Raw genomic sequence first — 14,864 nt, forward strand, 5'->3', positions numbered from 1 at the left:
AGGATAAAAAATAGCGCCTTTGCATCAGGAAACACTGTCCTCACATTTCAATACCCTATTGCTGCTTCTACAATTCACTTACAATTCTCTACAAAATCCAAGAGTTAACTTGAACCAATCCTCCTCTCTTCCACAAGCATTCCTAACATCCTTCATAGCTTTTGTCAAGTGTCTCACTTAAAGTCTACTTCCTAGAAAGTACCAGCATCAAAACTCAAATACTGCATTCTTACAGACAACTTACAGAGCTGTGCTGGAGGCAGATGAAGGAAAACACCTGTCTCTAGGTATACTGCCATTAATCTAAAGGATGAGAATTTCTCTATACACAGTAATCACCTTCATATGTAAATAAATTAAATAAATAAATAAATAAAGGGTCCTTGCTTCCAGCTCCTGGGCCTATCAAGGTCATGAAGCAATCTCAGTCATCTAGCACTGGTACTCCATCACACTTTGTCCATCTCCATCAGACTTCGAATTTCTGGGGGGCAACATCTAATGAAATGTGGCATCTTAGCATTGCTAGTGCACTGTAGGGGAGCAGCCGGTCAGACTGCCAGTGTGAAAAAAAAGTATGGGTGAAAAGCAGTGAAATTAGACATACACATGGAATATGTAAAATATAATGTAAATATGATACTTCTTTGAAAGATATCACAAGACTAGTTCACGATATTTCTAGTTTATTCTAGTTTCTTTCCTTTTTAACTTTCAATCTGCATCAAAAAACTGAAAGAACCATCCCCTAAAGTCTTTTGCTTTTACTAACTGATATATAAAGGACAAGTAGCCTGAGGCTTAATATTTTTTAAGCTTTTAAATATTTTTTTCTCAATTTAGAACATGTTCATGTCATTTCAGTGGCAGTTCAAAAGCAAATGGTTCCCAGTTCAAAACGTGAGTTTTCAGATCAGATCCACTGTATAAAAAATAGTTGATGATATGGATGATATGGAATGCATTTACAGTAGATGATTACCCAAAGTGACAGAAGTAAGGATTCATTGACAAAGTAAAAGCAGGTTCCAGAATCCAAAAATCCCCAACATAGCAATGCGTCAAATAAAATTCATAGCCCCTAAACCTGACTGTTTTGTTTAATGACAAAGTATCAAAGGCTTAGCCAAAAAGCAATCAGACATCTGGGCTGTTCCATTTCTAAATGGTAGTTTCTCTGTTTGTTCTTTTTGTTTGGTTGGTTTGTTTGTTTGTTTGTTTTGTTGTTGTTGTTATTGTTAAAAAAAAAAAAAAAAAAAAAAAAACCACCATCAGTCAGCAGAGAGAGAATAGAATCATTGTGCCAAAAAAAAAAAAAAAAAATCACTAAGGGTCAGCCATAATACACAGGCAGTTTTTTCACAATTTCATGGCTTTATTTCTGTGATCAATATTTCAAGCATCATTCATGAATTAATAAATATCGATGGCTCCAAATTCCTAACAATACAGATCTTCCTGCAGTATTAAACTGAATGAGGACTCATGGTAGGGAACACATTACGGTTTACTGTAACTGGACATGAACAAGGACAACTGTGTTCATCTGTTAATTAAATGTTAGAATGGAGTGAATAATTCAAAGTGAAGTGTTTGCTTGACAGGTCTATTCTTTTACTGATCATCTTCTTGAGAATGGTTATGGCCTCCTCAAACTCATTGTTTCAAAGGGTGGACTGACCATGAATAATTCAGTCCATTCACTCATTATTTTACTACTGCAATTTGTGTTATCTTTTTCCAGGCTTATTTATTGGTTTAAGGCAAATGGAATGAATAAGCAAACTCTTCCCATATAAAGATCTTTATGACTGAAGATTCTAGACACGTCTTGAGATATATCAATTAGAGATTGATATATCAATTAGCATATCAATTAGAGATTGTCTATGACATTAATTGCATCACTCTGGAGTTGGAATCTTGGAAAGGAGACTGCTAAAGAGACTACAGGGAGACTGCTAAAATTACCTTCATCTTAGAAAAATCACCTATCTATCACAAATATATATATATATCTTTCAGTGTATAGAATTCTGAATATTGCCAAGTGTTTTTTTAATTATTTTTTTTTATAGTGTGTGTATTTCATTTGACAGTCTCTGCAGGATATCCAGTTTTCCCTTCCTGTATTGATGGAACTGACACCACAGCAGCTGCAGTGGGAGAAAACAAAACAAAACAAAAACCCTAACATGTTCTAAAAACAGATTTTTGTGAATGCAGCCCTAGAAAAATTAGTCAGGACAAGTGAAATACTCCCTTATTTTTTCACTTGACCATATCACTGAAAGGATAGCTATTCTAATAATATCATAGCTACTGTTGTAACCTAGGCTACTTCAGCCTAAAAGACATGGCTGAACACCTGAGAAGCATCACAGAGCTAAAAGTCATCAGTAGTTTCCATGTTGATCCCACCAGCTGAAAGTATACTGTGATATGTGCTCATGAAATCTTGAAGTAAAATATTATTTATATTTCCATATTGACCAGTGAGATGTTCACCAATATACACTAATTGCACTGCTGAAGGTTAAATATTTTCTGTATGTACTCAAGCTGCTTCTGTCAGCAATTATCTTAAACTGTAAGGTTCATAAAAGTCTGAGATCATTAAATCAGATGTAGGATAGTGAAGGAGGGGACTGTAGTCTACTCTGCAATGACAAATCAAGAGAGAATATTTGAATAAAAGTGCATCAAATAGCTTCAAGAAAAGGTATAATTAGAAGTGGTGAGGAGAACATAAATATTGTATGCAAGCACCTGGCTGACAACAGAGGAAGCCAGCAGGTACCATCTTAATCTAATAAACCTCCACCCACTCTGTTTGAAAAGCAGGTGGGGGCTAATAAAAAAGGTTTCTCAAAATTTTAACATGGACTGTTATTACATGTTATTACACATTTCAAGGTATTTATTATTGCAGCACCTGCTAGTGCCACCAGAGTTAGAAGGAACTTCTAACTACCAGCTTTTTCTATCTTCAGCCCCTGCTCACAGGGTTTTTTATGATGACCATAAAAAGGGGCTGAAAGCTCAAACTAGGCAAACAGAAATTCTGGTGTTTTTCCAAAGTATGAAGAGCACTGTGATGCTGGTGGGTTTTGGTAAGTGTTGTATACATCTTACATTGGCAAATCTCACTCTCAGCTCTTTTTCATTTATGTATTTTTACAATGCTTTGGCTTGTTTAAAGCGGAATAAAAACAAGTAAGCAAGAAAATTTAAAAAAAAAAAAAAAGCAAAGAAAAAATACATTTTTGGTCTTTTTTCTTTCATTGACTCATATTGTTTGCATTTTTAATAGCTTCAGTATTGCTTTATATATATACATATATATCATACTACTTTTTGGTACATGTTCTTCATTTTAATAGACAGTTTAAGTCTCTCTTTATTTCTAAAATACTAATATTTAAATATGTCAATTATATTTTTAATGCAGGACCAGTGACTAGCTTCAGCAGAGCCCAGATACAGTGTGGATGATTTATTGGGAACTGGTGTGTGACCAACACCAACTCATCTTCTAGAAAAAAGAGAGAGAGAGATTTAAATTGTGCCTCAGAGCATTAAACTAGGTACTTTCATGCAATATATATGATGTTAAGAAAGTTCAGCAATATCAAAGTGAGATGATACAGTTATTTCTTTTTTGATATAAAACACATTCATATATTTACTACTGGTAAAACTAGAAGCTTAGAAGATCCTTTGTGAGATTGGGTTTACTGGTGAGATACATAGCAGTATTAGATTTTACTACCTAAAGTAGTAAAATCTATATTATAGATAATAGTGTAAATAGACTAGAGAGGAACAGAAAGGTGTCTCCTGTTTAAGAAGGATTTTGAATGTACAGCTCATGATCAGCAAGTCTGTTGTTTCTCTGAGGTACATGGCTGGCTGTCACAGACTGGTGTGGCTGCTCAGCCCATAGCCTGATGTCTCTGGTGTCACCTGATTGAGAGCATCCCTGTTTCTTCTGTGTGATCCAAAAAAGGGACACCTGGGAGAAAACTTTGATGGGCAGTAGTCTTTCCTCAACATTACACAAGGGGATGTTAGTAGAGAAAGCCCAATCAGCCAAACAACCTCCCGTTGTGCTTAAAAGCAACTAAGAGAACAGAACATCTTGTAAACAAAGTAGACCTGAGTATAATAAGCATTTCAGAAACAGAGCAGTCTGTCCAGAGTCAAAAGAAATAAGTGTCTTATTACCCATATGTGAAAATGAGAAATTATATCTGAGGTAGGCTGTGAATGGAATACTGGGGAGGTGAAGTAACCTGGGAGCAGCGGTGGAGAGCAGATAGTGCTTGAACAGATCAAGTTTGGAATATTTGGGATGGAATAATTTGTTGCAATCTGCTGGCAAACTAGTCCATTCTTCCTGAAGCAATTCTCATCTCAATAGAAACGCCCACAATAAATAAATAAATAAATAAATAAATAAATATAATTATAATCTTTTAGCTCTGGAGATGTTCTGGAACTATAGATTGGACAGACCTCCTTCTTTGTTCATCAACAGTGTTAATGATAAACATGTCAAATGCTATAAAAAAAAAATAATAGGATTATAAAACCTTTCTTCTATATCTGGAGAAAAATAAATAAATAAATATGAAGTTGAGATAAAAGAGAATAAACCCCTTAAAACCATTACAATGTGTGGCCGTAATTACTTTTATATAAACTGGCCATACATAGTGTCAAAAGTGAGGTATGAAAAAGCAATTTTTCAGTTTTATAAAAGCTGAATAGTACTGGCAGCTTTAGCAAATACATGAAGAAAACTCATCCTAAGTAACACCTAAAGAATTTGATTAAAATTTGGATTGAATATTAAGAAGAGTGACTTAGCTGTAACTCTTGCAACACCGTAGTACAAAGGGAGTGCTACCAAATAAGGAAATCTGTACTTTCCCCTTTCCTATCTTCATTAAACATCTTTTCTTAATCTTGAATTCAGTTCTGGGGTCTGTCTTTCTAAATAAATCAGCGATGTTTCTCCTTCACAAATGAGATTTCATTTTGTAGATCTTATGTTAATTAATCGTTAAGAAAGATTTGAAGGAGAAGTGTCTGGCTAAGTTTACCAAATGTTTTGAATAATAATAATGACAGCTTGAAAAAGTCTTTGAAAATGATCTTACTCAACAAAACAGACTAGCAAATAACCCCTGAATGGCAGTGAAGCAAACTTGAACGACATTTGAAATGGGAAAAGCAAGCAAGCAAGCAGAGGGAAATGATTTCTGACGGAGATGGTGCAAGAGGTTTCACAATCCATTTTTTTGTTTGTTTTTTGTTTGTTTGTTTTGTTTTCAGAAAAAGAAAATCCGTAACCAGAACCACTGCTGAACCTCTATGGAGATCAGAGCATAAATAAATGCTATGGGTACAAAATGTTGTTTCTTTGTCTGCACGGGTAATTTGTTTTTCTGTAACTGTCTGGAATGAAGGACAATTTCTGCAGGAGACAAGACCTTTGGTTACTTGCCTCTGTTTTAATTCAGGTAGGAGGACAGAACCATGTAGCTCAGAGACCTGCAAAAAATCTTTGCTCTCCATGGCTGCACCTTGCTTAAGATTTTGAAGGCAATTAAGAGTACTTGAAAAATAATTTATATGAGTCATACAGAGATGACCATGAGCAGAGTGAAGTTCAAACAATTGTCTCCCAGCTCAGAAGCTAAAACTGGCTCAACCTAGGATTGTCGGTTTGGGGCTTTTTTGTTTGTTTGTTTGGTTGGTTAGTTGGTTGGTTTGGTTGGGTTTGGTTTTTTAAATAAACTTGTATAGGAATATCATATCACATCACAACTGAAAAAAAGGATAACTCAATCTTCAAATTTAATAACTCTAAAACCAATATCCAAGTTATATTTAATACAGTGGAACTCAAAACAAATGAAGAATGCCTTCAGCCCTGAACAAAGACCAGTAGAAAATGAAAATAAAAATCACCTGATGAAAGAATAAAGTTATTCTTTCTTAATGCAGCAGAAATTGGTGAGTCAACTGTTGGAACAGCATAAAGCAAAATAGAAAGTATTTGTAGACAAGAGAACAGAACCTAATGGATATTTTCAGTAAGCCTAGAAACTCTGTTACCACTATAGTGCAAAAATAATTGTTCTACTTCTCCAATTCCTTGCAATGATTGTTTTGCCAATATGTAGGATGAAAGAAACGAAGACTAATAATTGCTTGTCAGCGCTGAAGAAGCATGACAGGCATCGACCATTGGAAGGGGAATGTCACTTTGCTGCTGCATGTGACAGTAACAGACTGATTTCTTTTGGAAGTCACATAGACTTGTTTGGGAGGTCTTTAAACATGCTTGTTTTTCCATAATAATAAAAAATAAGGCAATTTGCTTTTTTCAAATCTGTTTGAATAAAATTTCAATAGGCACGTGTGGTCTTAGGAACCTGGAGTACCTTACAAAAATCTGACAGTCACATCCTGGGTCTCGCTGCATCCTGAAATTCAAGAGTCAGTAGTTATAGACTAGAGAAACCTAGTTCTCAGGATCCTTTTCACTTTTTAAGTAATGGTCTGCCCTAAGAAGGGGTGAAGAATCTTCTCATCTATTAAACAATACAGGAGACCAGTAAACCAAGATCTACCTAGATGCTTGGGCTATAATGCCAGCTTGATTGTTGTATGAAAAAAAAAAAAATGCTTATTACATTAAAAAGCTGGTTTAAATACATACAAGAACATTTTATTAAGTTTGGGAGAATTAAAAATATTTTAACCCTGCAGACTAATTTTTTTTCCTACAATAAGAACAAATACTTCCCTAAGAAAGTATGACAAAAGTTCAAAAAGTTTATGACTTAAAAGTTAAGGAGTCTGTCACTTTTTTTTTTTACTTCTTTTTTTTTCCCAATAAAAAGAAAAAGAGAGAAAGAAAGAAAGAGTGCTTATTGATGGAAATAACGTTAAGAAGTGCATAGAAGTATTTCCAGACAGGAAAAAGAGAGAGAGGGAGAGAGAGAGAGAGAGAGAAGAAGGAAGGAAGGAGGGAAGGAAGGAAAGAAAGGAAGGAAGGAAGAAAAGGAAGGAAGGCCCAGAATTTTATACCTAAATTCCAAAAAAAAAAAAAAAAAAAAAAAAAAGTCTGCAGCTAATAAGCTTTATTCCCCTGGTAAGTATTTTGCTACAGATTGTGGACTTGCTCTAGAGAGTTTGACAGATGCAAAGACTAGGTAACTCAGGGTACTAGGATACCAAAATTTCCACCTCTAATTTGACAGCTAAATGCAACACAAGGTAGAACTAGATGATATTCTGAAAACAGTACAATGTTTTCTTAAGACTCTTTAATTCACCACTGGAACCTGTAAAAATATTTTTTAGAAAATATTTTAATATGATGGTTGGTCAGGGACGGTGCTAATGATGCTTAAATCCATTTTTATATATTTGAAGTCTGGTCATCACCAGTACTTTCTGACAGCCTCAAACTTATGGATGTAAGGGACATAGAAGATGAAATATCAGCCCAGAAATTATCTCTCCCAGTAAGATTTGAGACACATTAATGGATTAGCGTGGGGGAATTTATGTCAGGTTTTCTTAAACAACAGTACATCAATAGACAAGTTTGGTCCCCAAGGCTATCAAGTCAAAAAACCTTTCATCATTTTGTTACCTTCCAAAAAACTCAGAAGACATTCTCAGAGAATCTGGATTCATATAAATCTATGACAGATAAATCAATGAGCCAAATAACACCACAGGGTATTAAGAGAACTGCGTTATTTGAATACACAAAAGAATGTTTGATGCTTTGTGCCATACAAACCTTTTGGTGAGTATAACTTTTCTAAACACTATCTTAACTAGAAGAGTTTATTTTAAGGTGAATATATATTCATTTTCTGACACAGGGTAGTCTATTTATAACCAATGTTTAACTTCTCTGGGATTTTTCTTTTAGCATAATACTTTGAAAATATATGTCCTTCACTATAACATTTTGCATTTAGCAAGCAATAGTTCGCATTCATTTAATTAGGTGATTCTGACATGCAGAGATCTAGGTATGACTTACATTTTTTCTTGTTTATTCCTGTGCATTATCTTATTTTTGTGGGTAAATATGACTGGATGTTAACATTAAAGGAAAAGAAAATAGCCACAGTATATTCCCATTTTTACTGCTCATCACAATGCCCTTCCAAAATGCAGATTTTTACTTTGTTATCAGAATCTCTGTAGCAGATATAATGAAGATAGAATAATTGCAATGTAACCTGAGAAAAGTGTGTCCTTTTTTGTTAACATCTTGAAGTGACATATTTTCTTCCTCTTATTTTTGAGCAATATATCTATCTTACTGCAGGCAGTTCCCAGAGGATTTTTAAGGGAGCTCTTCCTCCTGTGAATAGGAAAATTCCCTTGCAAGTATATATTCCTAAAAAGGGTGAATGTATAAAATTTGAAGGTGGCTGTCACCATCCTCCAGCTGCACCTTGCACTTCACACCTTGTCTACACTAAGGATGTTTTGGGGTAAGTTTCACACCAAGACTAGAGAACTCATTTTGACTTCTGTCAGCATTTTAGCAGCATATTGATAGTGCATGCATACAGAGTTCTCAAAACACTGCCAGAATATGTTGGTATAGATATTTCTAAGTACAAACAGTGAAATCAGGTTAACATTAGAAAGAGGGCAATTCCTATTTCCAAAACTTCCTAAATAAAATAAGTAATCATAATAATAATAAAAAGCTTACAACAGTTCCTGCAGAGCTATGGACTATTTATTGTTATGATTTGTGCATTTCAACATTTCTGAAGGATGTAACCCTTTGTTTTGCTTCCAGTGTAATGTAGTGCATTACAAAGCAATTCAGTGAGCAGTGATTCTAGGTTTTTGTCCTTAAAGTTAGGATCAGTTTGGGAAATTGTACAGCATAAAGAGAAAGGAGAAGACTCCTAGAAGACAAAACAGATGAGAATGGATGGCAGTTTCATTGGAATATTTTAGGGGACAATTCACAATTTCTTACCATTACTGCATGCGTTTAATTATATGATTCCATATCCTTCTGTTAGTATCACCACAGTCAGAACTAACAGAAAAGAATTAAAAGATTTCAGAGAGGCCATATTCATATGGATTTGACACTACACTTTTTTTTTTTTTTTGGTCATGGCTCAGATAACACACTCTTCTACTGGTCTCTGTCAGAGAATTCACATGTGGTACATCAACATTATTATCAAGACAGGTTGTCGCTGTAAATAAGTCTTGAAATGCTTAATCTCTATATATCAAACTTTGATAGCAGTGGAGGTATTGCAGCACAAACTTAAGGCCAGCTTATAACATACAATGGAAAACTTCACTGAAGAAGAGAAAGTCTGTGCTGCTGATCAATTCCTATCAATCAAGCATACCTATACAGTGTAGTCACAGCTTGTGTTGCTGGCTAAAATCTAGTTTCAAAAGTTCTTGCTGAGGGTGCTTTGAGAATGTCCTCTTCAATGGCTTTAGCACTTAGAGGCAGCCGTGACAAAAATGCACCCTTCTCAACACCTTCTTACTAGCAGGCAGAAAGAAAACATTAGTCATAGAATCATAGCATCATTCAGGTTGGAAAAGACTTGTAAGATCATCAAGTCCAACCTTTAACCCAGTACTGATAAATCTGCCTTGATAGACCTTCCCATTAGAGGAAGATGACCAGTACTTCGTCAAGCTGCATCAGAGGATGTATTCAAAGTACTGGCAGTGTTCACAGTACTGGCAGCAGCAGCAATATCCTGGATGCAGAATCAGATTCAGAAAAGTAACTTCTGAACAGCACAAAACAAGCCTGGAGGCAGTCACACCAATTTCATCTGGCCCATGGACATCCACAGTATGTGGCTTTGCATGCTCCTCTTTTTGAGGTCTATAAATGCATAATGCAAGACAGTTTTTGAATGGCAAGAGGGGAACACGGATGAGTCCAGAGATGAAGTCCAGACAATATGTAAAAGGACACTTTAATAGAACTTTTATAGCAAGGCACAAAACAAGCCCTGTACTACAGAAAATTTGTGGGGTATTCTTGTCACTAATAATACTGATAAGTTTTAGGAGGTCATGCTAAGGATTCAAGGTCAGATTTCCATAACGTTATGTCAGCATCAGTATAATTCATATTTTATTGTTACTAGTACTAATATCTGGCATTCTGAATCTAAAAAAGCCAGTCACTAGCTGTATGTTCACACCATGTTTTACACCTTCAATAGGAGCTTGCTGTGGGCACATGTGAACTGATTTTGCCCATGCCCAGAACTGTAACAAAAAAAAAAATCCAAAACCCTAAGTGACAAGTATCAGTGATTTATTCATCCTGTGCTAATAATCTCAGCCTCTCAACAGCTTTCATTAGCTCAGTACTTTATAAATGCTCTCACATATCCTTTTTCCTTTCAACTCAGGGCACACTAGAGTAAGTTTGCACCTACCCACAGTGTACAGTGCACAAACTGTGTAGGAGGGCTCTATAGGAAAGATGATTTGCCATCCCCCATGTGGAGCAGTTTGTGCTCTTGGAAAAAAAAATGGCTTAAGGATATGATCATCCCCTTACTAAAATTGTGGAAGAGAAATAAGGATGTGCTGGGAGGGATGTAAGGCAGCTGCTGTAAAGTCACTGATTGATTGGTGTGGGAGGGTCTCCCATACAAAACTGACATTGATCTATCTTTTAATCTAACAGCACAACAACAAATCTTAAGGCAATCAATTTTAATGGTATTAATAGTACCATTCAAATTATTCACTTTCTATCTTAATTTAGGAGGCTGGCTTCATATTTCCTCAGCAGATTTGTCAAATAAGTATTGCTGCTTCTCTGAGACCAGGTTTCCTTACTGCTCCATTTCTTTAATTTGCTTGCTTCTTTAAAGAATGTTACAGTTTCCTCCCAGCACTGAACAATTACTGATTCATTCATTCACTGCTTGTTGTGATATTCTTTCTTCCAAGTATAAATCATTTCCATGCTGGCTTCTGTTTTTCCTTTGGCAAACCACAGCCAGCTTCAATATGTCTTAATCCAACACAGACTCTGATCAGTTTAGATAATCTTTGTCACTTCTGAGTCAAGGCTGGGCACAGGTCAGGACTCTCCATTTTAGTAATTGCCCTCACTTCATCTATAATTTGCTCTCTTGAATAAACCATCAGCTCTGTTTTTTTTTTCCACTCATTTCAGGCCTCATCCAGTAGCCATGTGAATCAATGCCATATTTCACTTTGGTAACAATACACACTGAGAAAAATTTTGATCACATTCCAGTGTATTGAACTGGGTGAGTGGAGGAAATGGAGCAGGGCTAGGAAGAACCACTTCAAGGCAGAAAGCAATAACTTGAGCAGCAAGCTCACAGAGCTCATAGCCCTGCAACCATATGATCATCTTCCACAGCTGCTTAAGTCTCTGGAATAAGTGATTAAATAATAAATAAATGAACAGAAGCCAAATTGCTGTATTCCTGTAACCAATAACCAGAGTGATGCAGTAATATTACTTTTCATTTTAATTTGTTTCTAAGTCAAATATGGATATAAATACATGTAAACACCATATGTAAAAGCCATACATCTCTGTTATTAAGGGACTATATCTTCAGTTAAGGGAACACAGTTAAGGGAATGCAATTAAGTAAATACATCTTCAAAGAATTTACTAATTTCAGAAAATTCAATCGCTTTGAGGAAAATAATAATAATAATAATAATAATAGCATTTCTGTTTACTGGAAATTTGGAGACTGTTTTATTTTCATGTAGTCTTCCTTAAGGATTTGCTACTCACCACTTCCAGAGGCAGGCTTGGTACATTTTTCATCTGACCCATTAAAACAGTTCTCACATCCTTACACTTTCACATTGTGGGTCCTCTTCACTATAGGCCACGTTAGCCTAATTAATATAGGTGGCTAGTAGTCAGGTGGATTTAGGGATGTTAACCATGTATCTATCACTCAGACATCTATATATGATTCATAAATTTGGCATTTTTCTCACCTAACATAAGCCTTAAAAAAAAATGAATGAAAGGTCCCCATCCTGAAACAGTTGAACCACCTTCCAGAAAAGCTTGTCTTCTCCATCTATTGCAAAGAGAGGGTCTGGTCATTTAAGACTGAACTTTAGCCAGTTGGTCAAGGATGCGACCAGTTGTGTGAAAATCCATTGTGTCTATGTGCCAGTTAACTTTGACCTGTAGCTGTCAACATTATTTTGTGAGTAAAATAATGTGCTAACTATGAAGTAGTAAAGATTAAGAGAACACAGTGAAGTAGTGAGGCTATCCTCATAAGATATGAATTCAGTTCCAGAAGAGAAACATTGGTATGAAAAGCTGTAAAAAATTTGGAGGAAAAAAAAAAAAAAAAAAAAAAAAAAAAAAAAAAAAGGAGTATAAAGAAAACAACTCAACAAAACTGAGGAAAAAAAAAACATTCTACAGAGCAATGGATGACAATGCTTTGCCCCAGCTGCCTGAACAGAAACTTACCAAATATCTGCACGAGTGGGAAAAACGAAAATATTTAATTTAATAACATGTTTGTTTCAGTCCACAATAACCATATTAGCAGTAAGTACTTGTGCATGTAGAAAGTGTGCATATGAACCTGATTGGAAGTCTTTGCATAAAATAAAAGATGCCCAAATAAAAAGTTCTAAAAACTGACTAAGGAACAGGTTCAGATCACTAAACATAGGTATATAGTGCTATTTTAAGTTTATAAATAATCTGATAAAACTACAAATGTGATTCATTCTGTCAGATATGATGCAAGATTTTATGGATCCCCAGCCTGAAGTCAGGTATGGTTGCCTACATCACTATGTATTCATACTGTATTCTAAATAACATTTTTAAAACCAAATTAAATGAATCCTACCCTTACAGACTAGACTTGAATATTGGACAATAAACTACAGTAGTCATTAAATGACAAAATAACCAATTTCCCTAAAAGCAGTTTAAGATACCTGCTCTGTGTAGTTTAAGATACCTTCTCTGTGTCTCTTTCATTCTCCAAAAGAGCTCCCTTATAAAGGCTGATAAGGGATTCACATCCTCAGATACAATATGTACATCCTATCATTTTTTATGTGTAATTAGGTAGGCTAGACTTTTGTGTTACTTGTAATAAAACATACAAGATGAAGGGACCATTTGCCAAAGACCTTAAAATATAAACACAAGTTCCTCCCAACAGTCTGCTGGATCAGCAGTCTCTTTCTGTTACCACTTTTTATTAAGAAAAGACAAGGGTAGGAGATGAATGAGCACAGATTAATCTGGGAGAGAAACAAGATGGGAGAGGTAGAAGAATACAAGGAGACGAGAGAAAGGAGAGAAAAACTTAGGAAAAGATAAAAAGTGAGGAAAAGCAAAAAGTATAAAGATTCATCCCCTGATAGAAAAGAACAGAAGAAATCATTTTATAATGAACATATCCCCAAGCAAAATAGAAAAGATTTTCCTTGAGAATGACTAGAAAGAAAAGAAGGCATTGCATTTTTTCTCTAAGATGTTATGGTGAGAGAACTGCTTCTACCATAATTTAGTTAATGTATGAGAATAGAGATCACCCCATCACAAAATCATCAGTAGCATAGCTATTTTATGGAAAATCACTGCAGAATTTATTCAGAAAGATGATGCACTTCATGGTACAGCGTAATTATATGACAGTTCCACAGCAAATTATATGACAGTTGCCATTAATAAAATTGGAATTCTGCACCAAATATCTTAATACTTATCGCACAGTTTAATAGTTTTAATGTTTCAAATGCATTTGAAATCCAGGTATAGTATGTTTGGCTGCACTCTTAGTAACACCATCCAAAAAAATCCTGTAACCAAAGGTTACTATACCGGTGATGAATTCACTGTGCATAATCACAGTGCTGAGTAATTAATGTATTTTTAGAGCCCAGATTGCAATGTACAACCATATATCACACAAATGTGAGATACAAAGACAAATTAGAGTGTGATTGCTGTGTGTGTATAGAATATTGAGTGTGATTGTAAAGGATTTGACAGCCAAGAATATGTATGGGTTATGGTTCCTCAACAATGTGCTGGACAATGCAGTGTTAAAAAAGTCCCCAAGAAAATGAGAAATAAATTCATAAAAGGCTCAGCTGGAAGAAGAAATAAGAATATTTAGAGGAAAAATACTTGATTCATCACCTCTGGAAAATGTGGTGGAACCATGAGGGAAAAGACTTGGAGATGCTGATAAAATAGTGTGGAGCATTGATTATGAACATCTTATGTAACACCTTTGAAGGCAGCATCTGCCCTTGGACATGGTGAGCAAGAAGATAAGAAGTGTTTGTCTTACATCAGCAAAAAGTTTGTGCACCTCTGGAAAGGGGTTATAGGAAAGAGTTAAATACTATGAAGGAAGAAACCTTGAGATAGTAAACCCACAAATAACTGCAGTCTGCACTTCTGTGTCCAGAAAGATACCTCAGCTATGTGTGAAAAGAAATGGGTCACAGGGCTACCTATTTGTGTGAGACATTGTGCTTGCACCGTACCGTATAATTTTTCCCCTTTTTTCTCTCTCTTTTTTTTTTTTCCTTTTTTTTTTTTTTTCTTTTAATGTCTGGAAGCCTTTGGGGCATCAATGTATTAATCTCATCTAGAGGTTTCTTTCTTCTGTAAGAATCTCTTTAGAGTTTATCTTCAGTGCTAAAACTTCAGAAGTGTTCAAAAATCAACAAATACGAACAATCCTAGCAAAAGTTCTCACAAACCCCAGTAACTATATATACTTCAGCTTTATAAGCTTCAAGCT

General features: G+C 35.2%; 2 long non-coding RNA genes across 2 annotated transcripts in view; one reads left to right on the forward strand and one right to left on the reverse strand.

Annotated features, from left to right (window-relative positions):
* The window catches only part of LOC311435175, a 190,140-nt gene that overhangs the window by 104,852 nt on the left and 70,424 nt on the right, over positions 1-14,864 (reverse strand). The window lies entirely within an intron of this gene.
* On the forward strand, positions 2,891-5,421 carry LOC311435056. Its single transcript, XR_014691890.1, has 3 exons — positions 2,891-3,113; positions 3,452-3,587; positions 5,341-5,421. It is a non-coding gene; the product is annotated as an uncharacterized lncRNA (long non-coding RNA).

The sequence above is a fragment of the Aythya ferina genome (assembly GCF_964211825.1).
Source record: "Aythya ferina genome assembly, chromosome: 3".
Classification (NCBI taxonomy): domain Eukaryota; kingdom Metazoa; phylum Chordata; class Aves; order Anseriformes; family Anatidae; genus Aythya; species Aythya ferina.